This window comes from Callionymus lyra, chromosome 18 (genome assembly GCF_982586985.1).
Source record: "Callionymus lyra chromosome 18, fCalLyr1.hap1.1, whole genome shotgun sequence".
NCBI classification, from domain to species: domain Eukaryota; kingdom Metazoa; phylum Chordata; class Actinopteri; order Syngnathiformes; family Callionymidae; genus Callionymus; species Callionymus lyra.
In genome coordinates, this window is record NC_141835.1 from 2,399,785 (window position 1) to 2,408,899 (window position 9,115).

A 9,115-nucleotide genomic window follows, 5' to 3' on the forward strand; every position below is an offset into this window, starting at 1 on the left:
TCCGGATAAACCAAAGGCGGCAAACTGTCATCCGGGGCCACATTACTGAGTGATTTAATATAATGGACACACTTAAAAATAAATAAATAAAAGAGCATTCAAAGATAAGCGTTTGTTTTAATTTGACTGTGTATTGTTTCATTTTTTAAATCGACAATCGACTGATGACAGTCTTATGACACATGATTGGTTTAACTATGTGTTCTGGACTGATAAGATCAAGAACCTGCAACATCTGGACCCTTTGAGGACGAGCTTGAGACCCCTGGTCTAAAAGAAAATTATGTTTTTGCAAATTTGATATATTTTATGATTTAAAATCAAATGCATCAAATGCAAACAAAAGTGTAAAAAGGACATTAAACGGTTTGAAACGTACGTATGTCGCCCACACATTCCAACAGATTCTTCTGGATTATCTGGCAGGCAGAGACGTGTCCCTCAAAAGAAGCTCTGGAGACTGAAGAGATGATCTTTTATGGTGGAGAAACCGTTTATTCAAAAGCATGAAAAGCATGAAAACCATACCAATACAAAGGACAAATAAAAGGAAGAAAAGAGGAGAAAAAGGCCATTCAAAGAAAATATCTTTCTTTCTCAAGAGTGAATGAGTGATAAATTGTAAGATATCCATCAGAGAGATTTAGAAAAAGTCAGTTTAATAGGATTGTTTGGACCTCGTGTGTCTGCTGGAGACCCAAAACTACTGGTTTGAGCGAAACAAATTCAAGTAATGCCATTGAAATACACATTTCCAAGAGGAAATAACAATATAAACTGGAATATTTTGATCTATACTTGGTATTATTATATTGTTGTGGAACAACATGGGAGAATAATGACCAGGAGCGAAGGACTCGCCTGTAACTGTTAACATCTGGGAGGAAAAGGTTGTGGATTCTTGAGCAGATATTGTGGACACGTTTCATAGGAAATGTCTGAAGAAATGTTTGTGACGAGACAAGAAGGTTTGGTGGATCAACCTTGATGTCAGGATATTGAATAAGAATGTGGAAAGACGTTGGTACAATAGTCTGGTTTCCCTTTAAACGTGTGAATAAAAGCAAATTCTCTTGTTTTGAAAACAACTTCCATGGAGATAATATACGTCAAATTCCACTCCAAGTCATTTCTTTTCTATTTCAAACATCCAGGTTAATGTTGAGCTTCATTTAAACGCACCAATGCGTTCATCAGGAGGTCATGGATGTCAAGAGCTATTAAACATTGACAAGTGTCATCGTCTGATGCACTATATCCACCAAAAACTGCTCTTGTGTCCTTTTTTTTCTCCAAGTTACTGAGCAAAAATGTCAAACTTCTATAACTTAGGAACTTATTTCTCTCCTCTGGTCCGGAAGTTCAGGAACCATGAGTAGATTCTGATCCACAGACCTCAGAGCCCGAGCTGGGGTGTAAGTCTGGATCAGATCATGAAGGTCTGACCATGAATAGATCTGAAAGTAAGAAGCAGAATTTTAAAATGATCCTGAAAGAAACTGGCAGCCAGTGAAGAGTTTGAAGGAGAAATGTGAGTTCTTCTACTAGAGCGGCTCAGGATTCTGGCTGCAGAGTTTTGTATGAACACTGAGTTCTTAATCAACCTCTGTATGTTTTTGGAGGAAACCAGAGTTATTGGAGTAAACCCACACAACACAGGAAAGGTCACAAGTTCACTCCCTCTCGGCCTGGAAGTGAACCGACAACCGCCTTGCTTCACCACTGCGCTGACGCTACCAAGTCAAAGGATCGACACTAGAACATTTCCTAGATATATGTAAGACTTGAGGATATAAAAACTGAGTTAAAAGTATTTAGGTTGAAAAAGATCTAAATCTATCTCTCAGGGACGAGGAAAAAAGCTAAGCTGGCTAGGAAGGGATCTGAGTGTTTCTCTGTTTCGTAGCAAAGTAACTGAAAATAGAAACTTAATAGATACGTTTGTATTATGCAAACAGGAAAGGATTTTAGATCGTTTGTGTTCCTAATAACCATCTGGATCCTCAAATAACTGAAAGAAACTCATTCCTTGTGGTGCAGTAGGAGCCGACAATAGTTTTTAGTATTTAAAATACTAATAAAATGAATTTTACTGCTAGAACATGTGGGCCAAAGAAGAACCATATCATCCAAGTCAATGAGCAGCTTTGGAAAGAATCAGCAATGACTGTGAGTTGTTGATGTTTCACTCGGGTTATCATCTGCGTTAACCATTCATGACCCGCCGTCTCTTGAAACCACACTTGGCTCTCAATCACACGCCGTCTCTTCGAATATCCGTCCAATCAGCAGAGCTTTGAGCGTCAATCAAAAGTCTGAACCCATCGAAGGCGAGACTTGACGACGTGTCTGAAGCGGGTCCAGCCGTGCAGCCTTTTAAAGTCGTGTAAATCCTAACTTGTGTCATTTGTTTTCCCTGCTCAGGACGCGGCGTCTACGGTTACAGATGACCTCAGCGCGCAGGGATGTTCCGGGGCTCGGATTGGACGCCGGCTCCGAGTGTATCCGAGCGTGGATTTCTTTTGTGTGCATGTATGTGTGTCGTGAATGAAGCGGGACTGACAGACGGGGTGAAAAAGAGAGAGTGCACTTAGTCAAACTCCAGACTTTTCCATGACCTGCTCCCCATGGCATGCACTCTATGTGAGAGCGAGTGAACCGGCGAGCATTATCAGGACGACTCCTGAAGGGTCAACGCATCACTTCAGAGGAGAGCGGAAACTTTTGAAGCAGCCCTCTCTGTTCATTAAGCACTCCAGAAGAAAGTCCACTCACATGATGAACGCCACCTGTCCCGGATGATTTACCAAAAGACGGTTACACGACCCACTCCGGTAATTCCAGGGACCCAGGATAACAACGTCTCAGATATGTCAGAGCTGGCTCGAAGGAATGTGTTGCTACTTTTAAACTTACAGGAAACACAAGCATTTTTATGAACAGGGTTCATTCATTATTAATTCCTCGTCCGAACCCTGACAAGGTCAGTGGATCCGTGAGTAAATCCTCCCGGACAAGGGGCTCATGGCAGCGTTCTGGCGCGACGGGTCATTAGTTCATCACAAATCATACTTACTTTCATTACGAGGACAGTTCTGGGTCAGTTGACCTTCCTGCCAATTAGAATTGGGATGGAATTTCTGTAGAAGGAAGTTGGATAGGTAGGTAGGTAGGCAAGTAGATACGTGGGTAGGTAGCTTAGTCTGCGCGTAGGCAAGTGAATAGGTAAGTAGATAAGTGGGTAGGTAAGTAGATAAGTGGGTAGGTAGGCAGATTATTCGGTGGGTAGGTAAAATGGGTAGGTAGGTAGGTCGGTAGATAGGTTAGTAGCTAGATGTGTTGGTAGATAGGTTAGTAGATAGGTAAGTAGCTAGATAGGTTGGTAGATAGGTTAGTAGATGGATATTTTGGTAGATAGGTAAGTAGCTAGATAGGTTGGTAGATAGGTAAGTAGCTAGATAGGTTGGTAGATAGGTAAGTAGCTAGATAGGTTGGTAGATAGGTAAGTAGCTAGATAGGTTGGTAGATAGGTAAGTAGCTAGATAGGTTGGTAGATAGGTAAGTAGCTAGATAGGTTGGTAGATAGGTAAGTAGCTAGGTATGTTGGTAGATAGGTAAGTAGCTAGATAGGTTGGTAGATAGGTAAGTGGATAGATATGTTGGTAGATATGTAAGTAGCTAGATAGGTTGGTAGATAGGTAAGTAGCTAGATAGGTTGGTAGATAGGTTAGTAGGTAGATAGGTTGGTAGATAGGTAAGTAGATGGATAGGTTGGTAGATAGGTAAGTAGCTAGATAGGTTGGTAGATAGGTAAGTAGATGGATAGGTTGGTAGATAGGTAAGTAGCTAGATAGGTTGGTAGATAGGTAAGTAGCTAGATAGGTTGGTAGATAGGTAAGTAGCTAGATATGTTGGTAGATAGGTAAGTAGCTAGATAGGTTGGTAGATAGGTAAGTAGCTAGGTATGTTGGTAGATAGGTAAGTAGCTAGATAGGTTGGTAGATAGGTAAGTGGATAGATATGTTGGTAGATATGTAAGTAGCTAGATAGGTTGGTAGATAGGTAAGTAGCTAGATAGGTTGGTAGATAGGTTAGTAGGTAGATAGGTTGGTAGATAGGTAAGTAGATGGATAGGTTGGTAGATAGGTAAGTAGCTAGATAGGTTGGTAGATAGGTAAGTAGATGGATAGGTTGGTAGATAGGTTAGTAGCTAGATAGGTTGGTAGATAGGTAAGTAGATAGATAGGTTGGTAGATAGGTAAGTAGCTAGATAGGTTGGTAGATAGGTTAGTAGCTAGATAGGTTGGTAGATAGGTAAGTAGATGGATAGGTTGGTAGATAGGTAAGTAGCTAGATAGGTTGGTAGATAGGTAAGTAGATGGATAGGTTGGTAGATAGGTAAGTAGCTAGATAGGTTGGTAGATAGGTAAGTAGCTAGATATGTTGGTAGATAGGTAAGTAGCTAGATAGGTTGGTAGATAGGTAAGTAGATGGATAGGTTGGTAGATAGGTAAGTAGCTAGATAGGTTGGTAGATAGGTAAGTAGCTAGATAGGTTGGTAGATAGGTAAGTAGCTAGATAGGTTGGTAGATAGGTAAGTAGATGGATAGGTTGGTAGATAGGTAAGTGGATAGATAGGTTGGTAGATGGGTAAGTGGATAGATATGTTGGTAGATAGGTAAGTGGATAGGTAGGTTAGTCAAGATAGGTAAGAGCTTCATTGGGCTTGTTTCTAAGTTATTGACAGCATGACCACTGATCACTTCCCAAACAAACCACACTCTGACAAACTCTACCTAAACCATTATCAAGAACAAAGTGTTCCATGTATACAGTGGACTAGTTGCCTCACAGTTCACAGTACAGAGTCCAATTCAAGCAGCAGCATGTGTCAGATTCTTTTGGGCAGTCATTGCAGAAAATGTGGCAGATTGTTTGTTACAAAGAACTGGTAGTAACATGTTTTGTCAGTTTGGCCAAGTATCCTTTTTGGAAACATTCCTCCGTCTCACCCTCAGTGACTCAAAGGGAGTTCAAACGAGGCGGTGATGTAGTTTCAGTGCTTCTTCTTCCATCACCTGTTACAACAAGTGACTCCCTTGTTACCGATCCTCTCGTCTCACATTCTGCAAACCTACGCACTCGTCCGTGACTTAAACTGCTCCTTCACCACGTGTTCTACGTAACAACCAACAGAGTCATCAACTGACTCATGGACGAACCCTGCGTGTCATGTGTGCGCACACACAACACGAGAGCAGGCGTGGTCTACAGATCCAGGCTCTCGCGGCTCGAGGGCAGCATGCAGATGGACCTTACATCACCTACACCAGTGGAAAATGAATGGCGTCCACGCACTCATCCAAATATGTGCTTTGCTTGTTCGTCCAACATTTGCATTACAGCTTCCTATGGCAGCGCTGGCCTGAGGCGAGCAAGTGTGATCACAGACGAAGATGATTTGGGTCTTTGTGGTTGTTAGGGTTCACCGTCAACTCTGGCCAGGTTCCCCTGGTGTGCCGGTCCAGAATGTCTCGGGCAGCACCAGAGGACCAGAGAGACAGGATGCAGCCGTTCAGAGAAACTAACTACTAATCAAACAATTTTCAACTATAATCAAAATTCAACTATAATCAAACAATTTTCAACTATAATCAACAATTTTCAACTATAATAAAACAAATTAAACTATAATCAAACAATTTTCAACTATAATAAAAAAAATTAAACTATAATCAAACAATTTTCAACTATAATCAAACAATTTTCAAGTAAAATCAAACAATTTTCAACTATAATCCAACAATTTTCAACTATAATCCAACAATTTTCAACTATAATCAAACAATTTTCAACTAAAATCAAACAATTTTCAACTATAATCCAACAATTTTCAACTATAATCCAACAATTTTCAACTATAATCAACAATTTTCAACTATAATCAAACAATTTTCAACTATAATCAAACAATTTTCAACTATAATCAAACAATTTTCAACTATAATCAAACAATTTTCAACTATAATCAAACAATTTTCAACTAAAATCAAACAATTTTCAACTATAATCCAACAATTTTCAACTATAATCCAACAATTTTCAACTATAATCCAACAATTTTCAACTATAATCCAACAATTTTCAACTATAATCAACAATTTTCAACTATAATCAAACAATTTTCAACTATAATCCAACAATTTTTAACTATAATCAAACAATTTTCAACTATAATCCAACAATTTTCAACTATAATAAAACAATTTTCAACTATAATCAAACAATTTTCAACTATAATCCAACAATTTTCAACTATAATAAAACAATTTTCAACTATAATCAAACAATTTTCAACTATAATCCAACAATTTTCAACTATAATCAAACAATTTTCAACTATAATCCAACAATTCTCAACTATAATAAAACAATTTTCAACTATAATCAAACAATTTTCAACTATAATCAAACAATTTTCAACTATAATCCAACAATTTTCTACTGTAATAAAACAATTTTCAACTATAATCAACAATTTTCAACTATAATCCAACAATTTTAAACTATAATCAAACAATTTTCAACTATAATCCAACAATTTTCAACTATAATAAAACAATTTTCAACTATAATCAACAATTTTCAACTATAATCCAACAATTTTCAACTATAATCAAACAATTTTCAACTATAATCAAACAATTTTCAACTATAATCAACAATTTTCAACTATAATCCAACAATTTACAACTATAATCAAACACTTTTCAACTATAATCAAACAATTTTCAACAATTTTCAACTATAATCAAACAATTATTAGTGAATAAACTCGTTTTTTTTTAACTCTGAATATTTATTTTCCTGTAATTGTATTCATTTGTGTTGAATAAATATTGTCAACATAACAAAAGATCTTTCTTAGTTTCTGGATCCAAACGAGTGTTTGTTCCTCCTGTGGTTCTGATCCACACGAGACTCTCTGGACCAGAGACAAGTCCGGGCTCAGTGGACCAGCTCCAGACGGGTTATAAATAACCTCGTCTTCAATGTACTCAGAGCTTTCTTCTCACACTTGAGGAACCCTGGGAAAGAACCCTGGATCTGGACGCACACTCGTGGACTCGCACACGAACACACACACGAACACACACACGAACACACACACAAACACACACACGAACACGCACACGAACACACACACAAACACACAAACGAACACACACACGAACACACACACGAACACACACACGAACACATACACGAACACACACACGAACACACACAAGAACACACACAAGAACACACACAAGAACACACACACGAACACGCACACGAACACGCACACGCACACGAACACACACGAACACACACACGAACGCACACGAACACACACACGAACACACACACGAACACACACACGAACACGAACACACACACAAACACACACAAGAACACACACGAACACACACACGAACACGCACACAAACACACACGAACACACACAAGAACACACACAAGAACACACACGAACACACACACGAACACGCACACGAACACGCACACGAACACACACGAACACACACACGAACGCACACGAACACACACACGAACACACACACGAACACACACACGAACACACACACGAACACACACACAAACACACAAACGAACACACACACGAACACACACACGAACACACACACGAACACATACACGAACACACACACGAACACACACAAGAACACACACAAGAACACACACAAGAACACACACGAACACACACACGAACACGCACACGAACACGCACACAAACACACACGAACACACACAAGAACACACACAAGAACACACACAAGAACACACACACGAACACGCACACGAACACGCACACGAACACACACGAACACACACACGAACGCACACGAACACACACACGAACACACACACGAACACACACACGAACACACACACGAACACACACACAAACATGCACACGAACACGCACACAAACACGCACACGAACACACACACGAACACACACACGAACACACACACAAACACACACGAACACACACACAAACACACACACGAACACACACACGGCTCAGAGGAACAGAGTGTGTTTGAAGCTTGTCTTACATAAGAGACTCAGATCCACGACTGTCAGGCAAGTATGAGAAACTTGCTGCAACAACAGAACGTCTGGAGCGAGAACAAGAAAACAAGGAGACGAGGACTCGTCCAAGTGTGTGTGTGTGTGTGTGTGTGTGTGTGTGTGTGTGTTGTGCTCCAGCTGTGGCTCGATGTGGACTCAACTTTAATGTGGACTATAAGTGGGAGTCCGGGGTTGGCGGGTCAGACTCACTGGGATCAGCCTGGGATTGTTTCCATTGGAAAGAATTCCAGGAATGAGTTAAAGAGCTATCAGTGACTTCACTCACCCGGGTCTGACAAGAGTTTTTAATACACACACACACACTCACACACACTCACACACACACACACACAGTCACGGATGCTTTCCAGCTGCTCTACTCACCTCACACTGACTCGAGTCAAACACTGAGTGGTTTTTAATGAACACGACTCACATTCACTTAGTTTGTCGAACAAATGTTCGTCTTTTAATCTTTCACTTTTGCCCCCTTTCCCTTACCCTGATTGAGTTGACCTTTGACCTCCCCCCTAACACCTCCACTGAGAGGTCATCAGTCTCAAGGTCATTGTCAGGTTTCTGTCCTCACGATTCCGGAAATGTCTTTATTGTAATTGAGTTTTTAATTTCATCGAAATTGGACGTGTTTAGCCATTTCAAGGGGGCCTTCTGCCCCCATTTTGCCCCCTTTACCTTGACCTGAAGCAGTTGACTTTTGACCCCCGACCCCCCAATACTTTCACTGAGAGTTCAGTCGTCTACATGATCATTTTCAATACATTTAGTCTTCAAAACCAGATATATTTGGATTTTCATGGGGGTCTTCTGCCCCCTGAAGCCTTCACATGTTCAGTGGGACCTCGCCCTCCTTTCTGCCCCCTAACATTCAAACTGTAATGTATGTAGTATGTAATATACATGGATTAACCCTAGTTCTTCTGCCCCCTTAACCTG